The 19936-nt window shown below is 32.7% G+C and overlaps 1 pseudogene; it reads left to right on the top strand.

Annotated features, from left to right (window-relative positions):
• The first annotated feature begins 4070 nt into the window (after window positions 1–4070).
• Window positions 4071–4548, top strand: LOC149538214 (methylesterase 1 pseudogene; annotated as a pseudogene).
• The last annotated feature ends 15388 nt before the right edge of the window (window positions 4549–19936 follow it).

The raw sequence follows: 19936 nt of genomic DNA on the forward strand, positions 1-19936 counted from the left end.
AGGGCAAATAATTGACATACCATCATTATTGTGCACTTTGGTATTGTTATCCACTAGGACAAAGGGATTATATTATTGAAGATAATCATTGCATCACCTTTTACTTGTTTACCTTTCCATCTATATATTTTGTGTATTTCCATCTTTTCATGCATATATGCTTCCCAACTTCTCATGACTATTATGTGTTCTCTATTTCATCAATGAATTCATATAAATTATATAGTAAAATATGATTTCAATTAATTACTATTGGCATCCTAGTCATTATGATAACTATTCATTCTTGTATCAGATATATTTGATTTTCCTCCCATTAGCTTCATTTTTATATGACTTTCGGCTAAGCACACAGGACATTATTTTCTTTGAAGCTTCTTTTGAATTGCTTGAACTCACCATACACTATTAGATGAATTCTTAAACCTCAAATATTTCTATGACTTGATGATTTTTTATTGTTGGTTATTGATAGAGCATTTTTTTCTCTCTCCATGCTGACATCAATAAGGATATTGATGAAGATTTTTCTCTCCTTGATAGATTTTTTTTTTTGTTACATATACGATCATTTGTTGATATTGGTTGGGTGATGTGTTTTTTTGTTATAGTGATGAATAGCTTTGATAACAAGGTTATATCCATGACTTTGCTAGATAAATGCTTTGGCATTGTGGGTATTTCATTATTCATGTCACCATACTATGTATCTGCATGGAGATAGTAGGGGTTTCCCCTTTTAGTATTGTATGACATTTACTTATATAAATATCATGGCTCTTTATGCCCAAGATGCCATATGGGTTTTCTTTTTTTGTCATGAGCTGTGATCTTTCTTTAGATTTACAAAATACGTGTTGTAATTTAGGCATTTATCCTTGTTTTTTTTTTTGAATTCATTTCTTTTAGTCATTCCTCTCTATATGCAAACTCGAGGGTTTTTAAACATACAATACTTTGTTTTGGTTTCCTTTTAGTGTTATGAGTTCTCTATATTTAGCTTGAATATAACTCTATAAGTAACAATAGATGAGGGTTTTATAAAACATATTAATGAGAATGTTTTTACTCTGAAAGCATTGTACACCTTTCTGTCATATTTTCTTTTTTCATTCATAGGCTAGCAAGACGTTGTGCTTTGATACCGTTTGTAATGTCCCATTTATGGACATTACTTATTTCCCTTTTTAATTTGCATGAGTTTTATAATATTTCATATGATATCCTCTTCAACGTTAGATATTTTATATATCTATATCTAGTATTTCATAGGAACGTGTCTTTTCATTAATAAGGTAGTTATATTATATAGTATTATATTAATTATATATGAGTATATATGTTATATATGAATCATTTTAATTAATTATTATTTTAATATATAAAAAAGTTATAATATCATATACTGTTGTCATACAAATATATATTAATTATCTATGGCATATAAATATCTAATTATATCTAGATATATAATAATAATCATATATATATATATATATATATGTATAATTAATATTTATAATTATATAATATATAAAAATTTATATTTGTATCTTAGTATAATTATAATATTTTATATAAATTATTGATTGTTAATATTATACTCTTTATGTGTAATACTTATTTATTAGTTAATTTATATGCCAAAATGGGGATATCACATGACATCTTTTGGGGCCACCCTCTTGACATCCTCAAAAAATGCATCTCTCAAAATCTCAATTCTAAGCTTTGTAGATATGGAAGCTAATACATTAGGGGTAAAAAAATGATGTGCTCTAAATCTAGTGGTCAGATCATGTAAGCTCCTACATATGGTTGTACAGATATCTCTATATACACCATCACCATCATCGAAGGAGAGTATAGACTACTCTAATCTAGAAACCTCTTGCTCTGCAAATGAAAATAATGCAAAATATCAATGTGTGGAGGTGTCATGGTAGGAGCCACACCAAGAGCCATAGTAGAACCTACACCATGAGCCACAAAATGAGCCCCACCATGAGCCATAGCACGAGCCCCACCACGAACCGCACTATGAATCCCACCATGAGTCACACCACAAGCTACACCACGAGCCACACCATGAGCCATAATAGGAGTCATAGCAGGAGCCTCATCACCCTCAACATGATGACCAAGTTGATCGTGTGAAGTCATATCTACAATGATCAAGCTATTATGTATTGTAAATAAATATATACATACATGTTGTCTAGTACACAAATTTATATTTAAAAGATACAAATTGTACACATTCATATCATACATGAGAAAGAGAGTACATTAGGGTTAGGGTTAGGGCTAGGATTAGGGTTTGAGTTTGAGTTTGAGTTACAATTAGATTATGGTTTGAGTTAGGGTTTGAGTTTAAGTTAGAGCTAGAATTAGAGTTAGGGTTAGGGTTTGGCTTAGGGTTAGGGTTAAGAATTACAACTAGATTCCTAGCTTGTTAAGAATAGAGGTATAGTTAAAGTTTGGGCTAGCATTAGGGTTAGGGTTGCAATTAGAGTTATAATTAGGGTTCGAGTTAGAATTAGAGCTAGTCAGGGTTCAACCTAGAGTTAGAGTTAGAGTTAGAGTTATAATTAAGATTAGAATTAGGGTTACATAACTAGGTTTATATATAGGGTTAGGGCTAGAAATAGGGTTAGGGTTAGGGTTAAGGGTGTAATAAGAGTTAGGGTTAGGGTTAGGGTAAGAGATAGAGTTCTAATTAGGGATACAGTTACAATTAGAGATAGAGTTAGGACTAGGATTATGATTAGGGTTAGAATTAGAATTAGAGCTAGAGTTAAAATGATAAACTCATTTGGGAAGAGTTAAAATGATTTATAATAACTAATTTAAGGCTAAACTATTTTATTATTCCTTATCTTTGACAAACATCTCAATAGTATAAGACAAAGAGTTAAAATGATTTATCATAACTAATTTAATTTAATTTAATTTAATCTTTAACAATAAATTAAAGATATTGGAATAACAACATTTATACCACTAGATCATGAAAAAGTATATCAAAATATGTGAAAAGGAATAGAAAAAGATTAAAAGTATATATGAACATGTTATTTGGAAAGGGTATCCATATCTATTAAATAGATAATTTCATGTACCCTAATTTCTTAATAATATAGAGCTATTGTTTTGGCTTATAGAGAGTTTAAGGATTTCAAATTCAATGAAGATGAATTTGAAGTTGCCATCAACATATTGGTTTATAATAGAATCTATGAAGAGGGGTTATGTTCATAAAAATCTCATATAAGAATAATTCCTTATCAATTTGATTGTAATCTTCAAAAGAAAATAGATCATTATAGTTAAAAATTGTTAGTATCCATGTTTATATAAAGAACCAATAAAATTGTTGGTATTGATTGTAATTTCTATGTTCAACAAAGATTAGTGAAATGTGAGATTGTGTGATATAGCCACGATGAATTTGGAATCAAATTGTAACGCTAGTAATCTTTAACTTGTTTGATTCACTTGATCATGTCATATAGATATGTTTCATCATTCAAGTTTTTTTTTCCTTTAATTCATGCCATATGATATGATTTTTTGGTAGTAGATGGTTATTTCAAACACCCTTGAAGTTGTTATTTTTGAATGTAATTTCTATGTTCAATATGGAGAAATGTGAGACACCGAGATGGTGTGATGTATCCATAATAAGTCATGTTGGTAGTCAATAATTTTAGTGTAAATGTTCTTTGATTTCTTGATTTACTTGATCATGTGATCTGAATATATCTCATCATTCAAGACTTTTTCTTCAATTCGTATGAAATTTTGTAATATATCCATTGTATTTATTCCCTTTACCTTTAATGGTCTCAAAAATGATGACACATGTTAATGGTTATTGTTTTCAATCAAGTTGTGGTGCAAATAACCTTTATTTTCTACATTCTTTGACTTACTTGTGAAATGGATGTGTTTCATCATTTTCTTCTATTGAAATAATATAGAATGATGTCATATATTTAATCTATTTGTTCTTGCTTTTCTTATAATCAACTCTTGCAAAAGAGTCAATTCATTAAAGAAAATCAGTGATGGAGGCAAAGGCAGTAGCAAGGGAAAAGACACACTTTGTATTGGTTCATGGAGGATGTCATGGAGCTTGGTGTTGGTACAAACTTCTCCCTCTCTTAAGAAAGGTAGGTCATGATTCCATTGCAATAAATCTTTCCTCCTATGGAATTCACCCAAGGGATGCCCATCAAATTCAAGCATGATTTGACATAAATCAACCACTTATTGAGTTGTTCAACTCTCTTCCTCCCCACTAAAAAGTATGATCTCTACACCACTTCTTTTTTCCTCTTAATAAATGATCTATTTTACTTCTATTTGGTTTTAATTTGTTGGGTGCAAGTAATATTGGTGGGTTACAATGTTGGAGGCATGACTTTGAGCTCAATAATGGAGAAATTCCCAGAGAAGATTAGAATCGGTGTATTTGTGACAACATTTATGCCTCTTAGTTGGAGTTCTACCATTGATATGAGAAATGAGCTCCAAGAAATATGAATAGATAGAGTTAAATGCATTAATAGTACTCTGTACAGAAAAGATGTATGGAATAGCTAATAACATGACCTATGTTCATGCAATAGTAAAAGTATGAATTAGCTAATAACATGACCTATGCATTTATCCCTCTTAGTGTCAGTTCTACAAACCTAAAACTTATATTTTCATAAAGGTATATGAGTTAGCTTTGATTTAGTTCTAGTTTAGATGATTTTCATTATGTTTGGAAAAAGTTATGGCCGTTTTGGTGAAGACAAGTCATATTCTATCATAATATGAATAGTTTTGAGAAAATTGTGATAACTTTTATTTCCTTTCTTGGATTAGGCTACAAATTAGAAAAAATGTTGGTAATTCACTATTATTTAATTTCACAAAAGGAATTAGTTGAATTATTTCAGTTTTGAAAGTTATAAATGATTGATTAAGGGTTTTAAATTCTACCCTTGTTGAGAAACCATTCTTAAAAGTTGCAACATTCATGCATTCATTCAAATTGACATATTTCAGTATTTGACTTTTATAATTTTGGCCCAATTCCTACTACCAAATGGGCCCTAAGGGTTTTTAATTCTACCCTTGTTGAGAATCATTCTTAAAAGTTGCAACATTCTTGCATTCATTTGAATGTTTCGAAAAGATTATAAATGTGAAGCCCTACCTAAGAATTGAGTGGAATAATATATTTTAAGTTTTGGATTGATTCTATTTACCCATTCCTTGGTACTTTATTTGTAAGCCAACCATAATTAGGCCTATTAGGTATGTGTACTAGGTAAGGGCTAAGGAGTGCTAGAGTAGAGTTGGTTCTATAACTTTGAAATTTTGTAGAAGACCCATAAAGAAAAAAAAAAATTGTGCTCTCTATTTCAAGTGGTATTAGAGCCCAAAAGGTCTATGAAACATGTATTTTGTGGTTGTGTGTTTTTATTTTACAGGTTGAAGAGAGAACCTAGATACCAAGGGACTAGGCCAAGAGAGAAAGGAGGAGAAATGTCTAAGGAGAGGTATCAAAGACAACATGAAGAAAGGTAAAAGAGAATTTCTTGAAAATGGAATTATTTATGAAATTGATGTATGGTAATTTTTAGGATATGGATTCACAAAAGAAGATGAAGGAAGAAAAAATAAAAGACGAGGAGATTAAAAGATTGGGAAAAGAAGTAAAGGAGCATAGAAAGAAGTTGGAAGAAATTCTTAATATCCTAGAGCAATGAATTGAAAATTGTGAAGGAGATGAAGAATTTTATTTTTTAGAGTTTTGAGAAGTTGAAAAAGTTGTGAAAAAGAGAATGAACTTAAGGAAGAACAAAGAGAAACAAGGATAGAAGAAACAAAAGAGGAAGAGTTGATTGAATCTAATAAGAAAGTTGAACCAATTGAAGACTCCATGAAGATGGACATTGTTGAAAATGATGATGTTGAAGTATTTTTAGAAATAAAGGATAATAATAAAAAAATAGTAGAGAGTGATTAGATTGTGATGAGAATGATGGTAAAAGGGAAGAGTTTTCAAGAAGATTTGAGAAGAAAGGTGCAGATTTTGTGATTGATTTTGATACAAATCAATTGACTTTTTCCCATGAATTTTTTGTTATTCTCATTTCAATGTAGGTGATGAATAAATAAAATTGGAAAGGACATAAGTTTTTTCTTAACAGGTTCATATTCTCAAGCAAAAGGATTGAAAGACCAAAAGTTAAGATGAGGAGGTATTTGAAACCCCATTTCCAAGAGGACTTGGAAATTTTTCAAAGTTGGGGAGTATGATGCAAGAGAACCTATTCATTGAATGTCTCATGGATAAATTAATATTTTACATTGTCTTTAGTATGGTTTCAATATTATGCAAGGACCTAAATACCATTTGGAGCTCTTTCAAATTATTTTGTAAGGCTATAAAAGTCAGTAAAAGAATAGTGACTTACAAGGTCCTAAAAAATGTCAAGTGTGATAAAACCACTCAAATGTATCAAAGTAGAGTGTAAATGGTTTAATTTGATTCCTAAGTTTACTTTCATCATATTTCAAGGGTTTACAAAAAGTTTGAATTCATTTGGATAATAATTGTAAAAGTTGTTCAAAAGTTGCTAAAATTGTAATGACAACTTGGTGACAAGTTTTTAGAAGTTGGTTTAAAGATGTTAATCGGTAGTTGTAGGTTGGTTGGAGAGTTTAATGTGATTTAAAATTTTATACATATGGTCTCCATAACACAAAATTTTAATTTGGAGAAGTTGGAGGAAGGTTTTGGAATGGAAAAAAACTTATTTTGATGTTGTATATTTCAATTTTTTGATTATTTATTCCTACAATTTCTCTAATGTTTTGGTTGATGCAAAATTATTTTAAAGGATATTGTTGAGAATAAATTGAAGAAGATTTTTAAAGAGGGAGATTTTTGAGAATAGATTGATACAACTATGATCAATATGCTTCAATCATTGTTTTGTCACTGATTTCAAACTTGTTATTTGTTGTTAAGACAATTTCTTATATGATTTAAATACTATCACTTATTTGATTGATGAAGAGGATTTGATCAAAAGATGTAACAATAGCACCTAGAGGAAAGGTTGAGTTATGATTATGTATAGAAGTACAAGAATCAGTTAAGACAGTGATAACATGGTGTATTAACAATCTAGTTAAAGTTACAAAAGTTGGTTACAGTAACAAAGTTTAGAGGAACAAGTTCAACAAAGTTTGTTTGCCAAGCTTGACCGAGTGGATCATAGGTGCCCAGAAAAGTCAATGCAAGTTGAGCAAAAAATTAGTTTGAGCTAAGTAAAAGTCTATTCTAGTGTATGTTGAGCAAAACAGTGGATGGCAAGTGAAGTTTAGTTGATGTCAAGCACTAGTAAAGTTTAGTTTGTGTTGAGTGATTTTACAGAGGATGTTGAGCAATGTAGTATGTGTTAAGCATCAAAAGAAAGTTAATGTCAAGTGGCTACATTATTTGAAAAATAATGAATTTGATGGATCAAGTTGATAAGTTTATTTTCTTGGATTGTGTGAACCAGGTGGAAGATAACACTGATGAGCTAGTGGCACAAAATTCAAGGTAAACTATTTTTAGGCAAATTGAAAGAGGATTGAAGGATAATTTTCTAAAAAATATATGAAATACAAGGTATATTCATTTTATCCTACCTAAAAATAATGAATTTTATGGATCTAAGTCAACAAGTTTATTTTCTTGGATTGTGTGAACCAAGTGGAAGATAAGACCGATTAGCTAGTGGCACAAAATTCAAGGTAAACTATTTTTAGGCAAATTCAAAGAGGATTGAAGGATAATTTTCTAGAAAAGATATGAAATACAAGGTATATTCCATTTATCCTACCTAATCCATCCTAACCCTAAATTAGATGATGGAGAATGAGTGGTAAAAGATCTTAATTTCCTATTTATAGGAATGGATGGTCAAAAGCAAGGGTTGTCATGTGTGAAAACCGAAGGAAGACAAGGAGTCAAGGGTTTTGCTTCATCAAGTGACCCTAAGAGAAGAGTCTGCAATGGCATGTTAAGAAAGAAGGCTTAAGGGTATGAATTTTTGAAGTGTAAACAAGCTATCAGAGCTTAAATGTGTGAAGGCCAAGTAGAATAGAGGACTAGAATAGTGATCTATAATTTTCGAATGGAGTTGTAAGTTTTTATTAGATCAAGCCTTACTGTTACTCTCTAATAATTGTATTATTCAAGGGTAAATCCTTTGGATTAAGGTTGACCTAATAGTTATTTGTAAATCCTTTAACCAGGTGACATTCCAAGTGAATGGTCTAAAGTCCTCTAACAAGGCTCACTTCTAATAGGGTGATTGAAATTTTTAATAGGGTCACATTTAATTGTGTGTATTGTAACCTTTAACAAGGTTGGCCTTCCATAGGGCATCACTTTAGAATAGTGAAAAAGAGTAACATGTTACTAGTGGTTTTTCCCAAATTGGGTTTCCACATAAATCATTGTTCAAGTGTGTTGATGAATTTGTTATATTTCATGCTTACATTTCTGCAAGTTGATTTTATAGTAACCTATAAGTTTTTATGTGATTGCATAATCTAATGGATGCGTGCATGATGATAAATGTTTATGGGTTCACTAAGTTATGAAAATTTTCATTTATACATCTAGACCTTGGATAATTGATTCACCCCCCTCCCCTTCTTATTTATTCTAATAATTGGTATCAAAGCCATCTACTTAAGAGGACTAGTTTAAAGGTACTAGAAGCATAAAGATCAAGATGTCAAAAAGAGAAGTACTCAAGCTTAATAGAGATAAATTTTCTACATGAAAAAGTTTGATGAAGCTACACCTTGGAGGACTCGGAGATCATGCACAATCTACCATTACCATTAAGCATGTTGATCTTGTTGGAGCCCCAACTACTGAGGATATGAAAACAAAGAAAGAAAATAACCAAGCAATGCTTCAGATTGCCTCTACCCTAAATTATGTTGAATTTTATTATATCAAAGGTCTTAACAATACAAATAAAATGTGGGATGCCTTAGCCACAATCTATGGAGGAGACACTAATGTTCTAAGAGCCAAAGCTGAAAGTCTTAGAAGTAAGTTTGATGATATAAGAATAGAAGAAGGTGAAAATATTTTTCAATATGTCGCAAGGATAAAAGAAGTTGTTAATGCAATAAGAGGAGCTACTAGTAAAATAGATGATGATACTGTACTAAGTAAATTTTTAAGGACATTATTGCCTATATATGCTATTAGAGTTTCTACAATTCAAAAACTGAGATGTATACTAGGATATAATCTATCACTTGAAGATTTGGTAGGTAGACTCACTGCTTTTGAGCTATCTAATTTTGATAATTATAAACATGATAATATTGAATCTGCTTTCATAGCCAAAGTTTCATTGAAGGAATCTGGTGAGAAGAAAAAGAAGAAAAAGACAAAGTGTGTGTCTAGTGACAACGATACATATGAGGAGGATTTAGAACAACTTGAAGCATTACTAGCAAGAAGATTCCACAAAGATAAAGGCAAGTTCAAAGGTAAATTACCTATCATTTATTTCAATTGCAATGAGGTTGGTCTTATTGCTACTAGATGTCTAGAGAAGAAGAACTACATAGGTGATGACAAATACAAAAGTAGGAGAGATGAAGACAGCAAAGACTACAAAGACAAAGGCAAAAAGTCATGCTACATTGCTAAAGAGGAAACAAAAGATGAATCTAATGAGCATGATGATGAAGTGATGCATGTTGCAATAAAGGAAAAATCTAATGAAAATGAGGCAACTACAATTGTGACTTGAGTGAACAAGAATGATAGATGGATCATTGATAGTGGGTGTTCACATCACATGACTGGAGACAAAAGTAAGTTTATTACCCTAAATTGTTATGATGGAAATAGTGTAAGATTTGGTAATGATGCACCATGTTTGATAAAAGAAAAAGGTTCCATCAAACACATAGATAAGATTTTATGTGACAATGCTTACTATGTTGAAGGGCTTAACTATAATCTCTTGAGTGTGTCACTATTGAATAATTTAGGATGTAAGGTTGAGTTTGAAAACAAGATTACTAAGATATATGACACAAATGAAAAAATGATCGAAAAGGGTGATCAAACTAGGAGTAATCTATCCTATCTTGATATAGAGGATGCTACTTATCTAATTGTAAAATTTGATGATGTGTGGCTATGACACAAAAGGTTATGTCATGTCAATTTTGATAACCTAGTCAGTATCATTAATATGAGAAAAGTTAGAGGTTTTCCTAAGTTGAAGTAGCTTGATAATGCAATATGCAAACAATGTCAGTTAGGAAAAATGACAAAGTCAAGTTTTAAGAGTAAAACTCATACCTCTAAAGGTATACTAGAGATTTTTCATACTGACTTGTGTGGACCAATTGAAGTGCAAAGCTACAAAGGAGATAAGTACATTATGCTACTTGATGACTATTCTAGAATGATGATTGTTATGTTTTTAAAATAGAAATATGATATTTTCCAAATGTTTAAGTGGTACTTAGCAAGAGTTGAGAAGGAAATAGGTAAAATTTTAAAGTGTTTGAGATTTGAAAGAGGAGGAGAATATACATCAAATGAGTTCAAGATATTCTGTAGTGACAAAGGAATCAAAAGAAAAACATCTACCTCTAGAATCCCTCCACAAAATGGAATAGCTAAAAGGAGGAATAGATCTATAATGGACTATGCTAGAACACTCATGATGGAGAAAAAATTTTCTTTAAAATACTGGAGAGAAGCTATAAGTACATCTATCTATATCTTGAACTGTGTACGAATCAAGAAAGGTACTCATTCAACACCTTTTGAACTATGGTATGGATACTCACCCAATGTAAAATACTTTAAGGTATTTGGAAGCAAATTTTACATTCTTAAAGACTTTAGGAATGGTAAACTAGATGCAAAAGTGAAGAATGTATATTCTTAGGATATTCTATAAGAAGTAAAGCTTATAAGTGTTTAAATACTAACACTAACAAAGTTGTGGAAGGTGCAAATGTGAATTTTTATGAATATACAAAAGTATATGAGGCTAAACCTACAAAAGAACCAAAAGAATACAAATCATTTGTATACTCTTATGAAGGTATGTTTACTAAAGAAGATGCTACAAATCAAGCTACAAACCAACATCAAGTTTCAGCTACTACCGAGTCACATACTATGAATGCTAAGTTGCATTTAGGAACTAAGATACATTCAAATATCAATTTACAAAATGAATTCGAAGCATATTTTGATTTTGAGAATAGTGTACATGAAAGAGATGTTGAGCTACCTAACAAAGATGTACATAGTGACTCTAAAGCTGAAAGACAAAATGAGGAAACTAGAGCTGAACCAAGATTGTCCAAATATGTCAAGAAACATCATCTTGCTACACAAATAATTGGAGACAAAGATGCTAGACCAATGAAAAGAAATAAATTGAGAAATGATAAATGTTTACTAAGCATGAAAGAACCTAAATTAGTGAGAGATGCATTAGAATATGTAGACTGGAGTAAAGCCTTGGAAGAAGAGATTGAACAAATAAAGAAAAACAAAACATGGACTCTAGTTCCTAGACTAGAAGACAAAAATACAGTTGGCATCAAGTGGGTATTCAGAAACAAGCTAAATGAAAATGGTGAAGTCACAAGGAACAAGGCAAGATTATTTTGCAAATGATATGCACAAGAGAAATGAATTGAGTATGGAGAGACATTTTCTCCTATTGCTAGATTGGAAGGAGTAAGAACTTTACTTGTTTATTATGCATATAAAGGTTTCAAAGTTTATCTAATGGATGTTAAATCTACATTTTTGAATAGCATATTAGAGGAAGAAGTTTACATAGAATAGCCAAAAGGTTTTTTAAATGTTAACAATAAGAACATGGTATGTAAATTACACAAAGCTCTATATAGTTTGAAACAAGCACCAAGAGCATGGTATGAGAGACTTCATAACTATCTTGTGAAGATTGGATTTGAAAGGACTGATGATAATTGCAATCTATACATAAACATAGAAAAAGATGAAGGTATTTTTTTATCTAAAATTTTTGTTGATGATATCATATTTGGAGGTCAAGATGCTTTATGTAAGGCTTTTGCAAATGAAATGAAGTAAGAATTTGAGATGTCTATGCTTGGAGAGATCAAGTTCTGTGAGGGTTTGCAAGTATATCAAATGAAATATGGTATATACATCACACAGTCAAAATATTTCAGAAATTACTAAAACCTTTTGGATTAGAGGACTTCAAACAAGTAAGTACACCTATGGTGAAAGGACACAAGTTGTCAAAGAATGTTGATTCAGCTGAGGTGAATCAAACATTGTATAGGTCTATGATTGAAAAATTACAATATGTAGTACAAAGCAGACCTAACATTCCATTATCTGTAGGGATAGTTGCAAGATTCTCTCCTAATCCCAAGGAAAATCACTTGATGGTTGTAAACAAAATAATGAGATATCTAAAAGGAATGGAGGAGTTTGGTCTATATTATAAGAAAAATGAGAAATTTAAATTAAGAGCCTATACTAATGTTGATTGGGCTAGAAACATTGATAACAGAAAGAGCACCAATAGAGGAGCATTTTTCTTAGGGAAAAGGTTGATTACATGGACTAGCAAGAAACAAAGATGCACTTCACAATCTACTACTGAAGTTGTTGCTGCTATAAATTATATAAACATTGTATGGATCAAACAATTACTCAAAGGTATAGAGGAAGAGATCATAGAATCGATAACACTTTTTGTGATAATACAAGTGCTATCAATATATCAAAGAATCATGTGATGCACACAAAGACTAAGTGCATTGCAATCAAGTATTATTGAGAGAATTAGTTCAAGATAAAGAGGTGAAGATGGAATATGTTAACACAAAAGAGCAAATTGCTAATATCTTCACAAAAGTATTACCTAGGGATGCTCATCAGTATCTAAGAGGTAAACTAGGGGTGATACCCCTATCAAAGGCTATCTAAGTAACAAAAGGAGTTCCCTATATCAAATAAGTTGATTTCATATGTTACACATTGATGTAGAGGATCTTACTTTAGGAGCTGCCTAAAGTAATCAAAGAGCTAGAACTACAAATCAGTCACAAGTAAGGTGATAGAGGGAGAAATTGAACAAGTCCATATCTTCATGTTAAGATGACAAGTCTTTGGCATTGTTTTCAAAGAGGGACACAATTGTTGATCAAGAGAAATACAAGAAAGAGAAATAGAGGGAGAAAAGTTTTGATCAAGTAGTATACACAAGAAAGAGGAAGATAGTTACTGATTAGGAGAATAAAGAAAGAGAAATCCTAACATCTACTTTGTAAGAGGGAGATATAAGAAGAAATTCAAAGGGAGTTATAAGGAAGAGTTTTGTAACCTATTCAAAAGATGGAAGTTGCTGATAGAGGGAGATGGAAGTTGCTAATAGAGGGAGAGATTTCAATACAAAGAATTATTTTCTTTTTGGTATTGTCTTACTGTTTTAACCTAGTTATTTTGGTTGATCAGTTTTCTTGATCAGATTGTTAAAGAGGGAGATTATTGAGAATAGATTGATACAAGTATGATCAAATATGCTTCAATCATTATTTTGTCATTGATATCAAACCTGCTATTTGTTGGTAAGACAACTACTTATATGATTTAAGTACTATCACTTATTTTATTGATGAAGAGGATTTGATCAAAAGATGTAACAATATCACCTAGAGGAAAGGTTGAGTTACGATTATGTAAATGAGTACAAGAATCAATTAAGATAGTGATAACATGATCTATTTGTTGAGATAATGGGTGTTGCACACATTGCATAATATTATTATTTTATTATTTTCTTTTTTATTATGTAATGTTGTGCCTAGATGGACGTGCAACATGTAAAGATTCTCATGGAATATTCTTGATAAGTTGTATTGTAACATTGTGAAAATATTTCATGTAATTATTTAATATTAGGGAAAAGAATTAAATGCCCAATATTAAATGTGGGATCAGTGGGTTAGGTAGCACATGGTTTTAGCACATGGTTTATGTAATACCACTTGGTGGTTTTGTGGGACTTGCTATTATATAAGCAGCCACAAGGGTAGTTGTTGTATAGAGAGAGAGAGTGACAAGGAGAAGACAAAAGGAAAGAGTTGAGCGGGACAAGGCTTGACAGGTTAGCCAAGGGAGCATATGTGAAGGTTGGAAGCATGGCATGGGATGTGTGGATTCATGCTTGTTCACATAGTTTGCTCGGTTGTGGCTATGTTCATGAAGGCTTCCATGGTTGTATGGCAATGGTATTTTTGTTAAATAATACATGGTGATGGATTCTTTTGGAGGCTGGGTTTTTCCCTCAATGAGGGTTTCCCAGGGTATATCTTGTGTCACAATTTTGTGGGTATGTTTTCTATTCTCTTGCATGTGGATTTTAATTCCGTATTTATTTCAAATCTATTATGGGTTATGTGGAAACGGTTATATTCTTTATTGCCAAGTTTCCTTACAAGTGGTATCAGAGCTATGGTTTTATTATTATAACCCTAGATTGAATCCATGGGAATGCATGAGAGGATAAAAGAAAAGGGCAAGATATATGAATGATTTATTGCAGATCTGAGGATTTTGGGTTTGCTGTTATGATGGGATGTTAAAAGATTTGGGCATGTGAAATTGTTGGACAAAAGAGTTTTTCGGATGTTTCATTTAAGTGAGGGTTTTGGGGGGTAGCTTGCATAAATGACCTCTTGGGTAAAAACAGACCTCACCATTGGATCCGGGTCAACGTTTCCATAAATTTTGATATATAATATGCCCTAGTTTGGCCATGTTCAGAGGAAATGAAAGAGTTTTTTAGTTTCAGCCCATGATGGCCGTCAAATTTAATCCCGTCAGAATTTTCGTCATTGAAAAAAATTAAAAATGAAAAATCGTACTGAAAATGGTAAAAAGACTGTCTTAGTAAAATGACCATAACTTTCTCTCAGAATATCGGATTTTAGAGTTCTTATAGGCATTGGAAAGCTAATTTAGAGCACTACAAGATGGTGTAGGTTTGGTTCTATGATTTTGAGATTTTGTCAGGTTTTAAAAGCTCTAAAGTCAGATGTTATTTATTTTGAGTTCAGATTGGGGCATAACTTGGGCATACGGAGTCAGATTTTGGACTTCGAGTAGTCAACAGAAAGCTCTTGGAGAGCTCTACACATTGGTTTAGATTTGATGCAGGTTTGGCATGATATATTTATTGATATATTTATCTAAATAGTTTATAAGTATATTTTGACTATGGTAACATTGTGAGTTTATGGCATTGGAGATTTAAGATTTGATGTCATTGTATACTCAAGTTTGGTCTCATGATGATATGGTTATCAGTGTTTAGCTTGGATATGTATGATGACTTGTTGGATCTACAAGTTGTGTAGTGTTGTAAGCAGTCTATACTTACAGGTTGCATTTATAGCTTGGTTATGGGTTGTCTTTTCTCATTGATCTTTCATTATTGATGCATATTCAGATTGGTGGCTTGGATTTGAGTTGTCTATGCCCTAAGTCACATGATTTTATCTTCATGTAGAGGGATGAGATGTTGTTACTAGGTGCAGTCATGGTGGAAGATTGTGGTTGACTATGCTGACAGGTTGGACACTTTGAGAGCCTGATGCTCGGTTCATGGACGTGATCATGGTGTCATGGATTTTGGCATGACATGATTGGATATACAGGTACATCTTTGATGTTCATTAGCTTGGATTTCTGATTCAGTTATGGTGGTATATCTTCTTGGTTGAGGATCATGGTTATTTGGTTTCTTTTGAGGAGCTCATGATGTGCACTTTGAGTTCTTTGATGGTTTGATGCCTTGGTTGATTCTCATGGTTAGAGGATGGTTATTTTTCATCATTATGTCATGGATAGCTCGGATATATGGTTTAGTGGGAGCTTGTGACAGTGATGGGGTGACAGTGCAGGATTAGTTCCTGGTTTGGTATATATCTTCTTGGTTTGGAGAGGATGGATTTTATGATGCCATAGGTGACTTGGTACCACAGTTGAGTGGGAGTTGTTGGCATTGATATATTTATTGAGTGTTTGCAGATGTTGGAGGTTTGTCTTAGATCCTGTTGCTGCAGAAGCGTCTTTGACATTTGCATGGTGCACTTGTTATCTTCATGGTGTGAAGATGGTTAGATCTTGAGGACTCATGGAGTTCTTGGTTATCTTCATGGTGTGTGGAGATGGTTCTTCCTAGTATGTGGAGATGGTTTTGTTCATGGTATATGGAGATGGTTGCATCTTGAGGACTCACAGGGTTCTTGGCAAAGGTGTGGTTTATGCTTTTATTTGGCATGTTATCCTTGGTATGAGGATGGTTTCATTATTATGTCATGGTATACTCTTGATACGCATTTAGAGTTGTGACATGTTATGGTGTGTTCATGTGGAGCATGTTATCTCTTTAGTTGAGATGGTAAGATCATGTTGTCATGTTTATGTTCTTGAGGCCATGGTTGGAACTTTGACATTGATCTTGGTTTAGTTTCTTGGTATTGAGTACACTGATCATAAGCTGGATACTTCATGATATTGCTATGTTGCATTTGGAGTTGGCATGGATTGATTGGTTACAGGTGCTCATGGATACTTAGAGATGGTGGTGGCGCTAATTTCTCGTGGATTAGAGAAGTATTTGTTGGGATGGTTGATGGTTTCAGCAGGAAGTCCGAGGGGCAATCACCTGATATGGACTTGAGAGGAGATTGTTCTTAGAAGAGTCTTGGTTGGAGACTTGGGTATCTTGATGAGCATTCTCATTCCCCACTCTTGGTCTACTCGGCGGTTTTCTACTTGAGAGGTATAGCCCATTGTTTCTCTCAGTTGCATTATATTTATGCTTGTCTTTCATGGATATGGATCTTGAGCTATGGTACATGAGTTAGTTTTGGAGGGTTCATTTGAGAGATGGTTTAGCATTGGTTATCTCCATGTGCATATTTTTTTATGCTGTTTGAGTTTGGGAGATGGTTTTATATTGGGCATTTTCCTTGGATTAGGAATGGTTATTCCCTGGTTTAGGAATGGGTTTATGAGTTTGATCTTCTTGTGAGAGGCTTACATCCATGATGAGTTATATGGTATGGTTTGGGTGTTGTTGAGGCTTCTTGTTGGGGTTTTATGGAGGAGATCATACTTGCACAGTTTACATCTAGAGGTGTGTGTAGAAGGACATGATACAGGTTATGATTTGCATGGTTTCTCTGGTCTTGGTTATCTTCCTGGATGTTCAGTTTTGCCTACATTGGATTTGAGATTGGTTGGAGATTGTGATCACTGGTTTGTGCTCATGTATGTCATGTGAGAGATGACATGGTTATTCCTTTATCTCTTTCCTCTGTTGGTTGTGGTAAACTTGGGAGAGCATTGGAGACTTGTTATGAGAGTTATTCTTGCAGGATATTGGATTATGTATTGTGGATCTCCTTGATACTACATGGATTCACTTCTTTGAGATGTTGTGAGTGGATTGGTTATAGATTTGACATTATCTTTTGCAGTGGGAGCTTCTTGGTATATATGTGGCAGGTATTGCTCTTGAGGCTTGTGATTGTAGGTTGTAGATTGGATATGTCAATGATATGAGATTCACTTGTTATACCTTTGAGGTATGGATAGTTGGATGGGTTTGGCACTTTTTGTGGGTGCTATTTCAGCTATGGATATTTTAACAACTATGGATACATGTGATTACCTTTGGATCAGGTTTTTGTGCTTGGAATTTTAGTTGGTACAGGATTTTATGATCTTCTAATGTAATAGGTTGGGTGGCTTTCTCTTTGGATGGCTTCTATGTATGTCCAATGGTAGTGGCATAATAGGGGGTGAGATCATTCATGTTCGAGATGCTAGATACTTTGTTTTTTGTTGTGGGTACCAAGATGGAGCACTTGGTGTATTTTGATCCATGATGGTGGATGTGCTGGGAGGGATTGTTCCCTTGTTCATTTATGTGGCTACGGATTGACCCTATGCAATGTATACAACAAGTGGGAGATTGTTGAGATAATGGGTGTTGCACACATTGCATAATATTATTATTTTATTATTTTCTTTTTTATTATGTAATGTTGTGCCTAGATGGACGTGCAACATGCAAAGATTCCCATGGAATATTCTTGATAAGTTGTATTGTAACATTGTGAAAATATTTTATGTAATTATTTAATATTAGGGAAAAGAATTAAATGCCCAATATTAAATGTGGGGTCAGTGGGTTAGGTAGCACATGGTTTATGTAATACCACTTGGTGGTTTTGTGGGACTTGCTATTATATAAGCAGCCACAAGGGTAGTTGTTGTATAGAGAGAGAGAGTGACAAGGAGAAGACAAAAGGCAAGAGTTGAGTGGGACAAGGCTTGACAGGGTAGCCAAGGGAGCATTTGTGAAGGTTGGAAGCATGGCATGGGATGTGTGGATTCATGCTTGTTCACATAGTTTGCTCGGTTGTGGCTATGGCCATGAAGGCTTCCATGGTTGTATGGCAATGGTATTTTTGCTGAATAATACATGGTGATGGATGCTTTTGGAGGCTGGGTTTTTCCCTCAATGAGGGTTTCCCAGGGTATATCTTGTGTCACAATTTTGTGGGTATGTTTTCTATTCTCTTGCATGTGGATTTTAATTCTGTATTTATTTCAAATCTATTATGGGTTATGTGGAAATGGTTATATTCTTTATTGCCAAGTTTCCTTACACTATTGACAATCTACTTAAGGTTACCAAGGTTGGTTGCACTAAGAAATTTTAGAAAAACAAGTTAAACAAAGTTTTTCTACCAAGCTTGATTGAGTGGATAGTAGGTGTTGAGCCAAATCAATGCAAGTCAAGCAAAAAATTAGTTTGGCCTAAGTAAAAGTCTATTCTAGTGTATTCCAAAAAAAATAGTGAATGTCGAGTGAAATTTAGTTGATGTCAAGCACCAGTAAACTTTAGTTTGTTCCAAGTGATTTCATAGAGGATGTCGAGCAATGTAGTATGTGTCAAGCATTAGAAGCAAGTTAATGCTAAGTGGCTACATTATTTGAAAAATCATGAATTCGATAGATCTAAGTTGACAAGTTTATTTTCTTGGATTGTGTGAACCGGGTGGAAGATAACACTGATGAGCTGATGGCACAGAATTTAGGGTAAACCATTTTTAGGTGAATTCAAAGAGGATTGAAGGAGAAGTTTCTATAAGAGATATGAAATACAAGGTGGATTCATTGTATCCTACCTAATCCATCCTTACCCTAAATTGGATGATGGAGAATGAACGATAAAAGATCTTAATTTTTTATTTATAGTAATGAATAGTCAAAAGCTATCATGCCTAACCACTACTTTGGTTTTTTTACATATTAGAACTTTGTTGTTATAATTTCCTTTCAGACATCATGTTTTATTTCTGTAGAACTTGGTTTTATTAATGTCCTTGGGACATGTGATTGGTGCTGAGCAAGCTTTTCTATTTCAAAAATACTCTATTTTGAGCTTTGGAAGAGGCACTTATGAATCTAATAATTTTATGATGTATTTGGAATTAATATATGATTTTTCAAGTTTAAACAATATTGTTGTGTTTAGACTTCAGGTAAAATATGATGGGTATAACTATTGAAAAGTTTTTAATTTAAGCACAGATTTTATGGTTGTAGCTTTCATATTTTATTTCATACCACGATACTGATTATGATTATCATGATTTAAATTTAGTGTAATAGTATTAATGTTAATATGCTACATATTGAACTTTTGCAGAACTTTAGTATGATTTATTCATGATAAAAATCCTTTGGCTTGTGTTGAATTTAATTTACAATGTGTAAAGATTT

The sequence above is a fragment of the Cupressus sempervirens genome, chromosome 9 (genome assembly GCF_028749045.1).
Source record: "Cupressus sempervirens isolate cs-2001-9-10 chromosome 9, ASM2874904v1, whole genome shotgun sequence".
Lineage (NCBI taxonomy): Eukaryota > Viridiplantae > Streptophyta > Pinopsida > Cupressales > Cupressaceae > Cupressus > Cupressus sempervirens.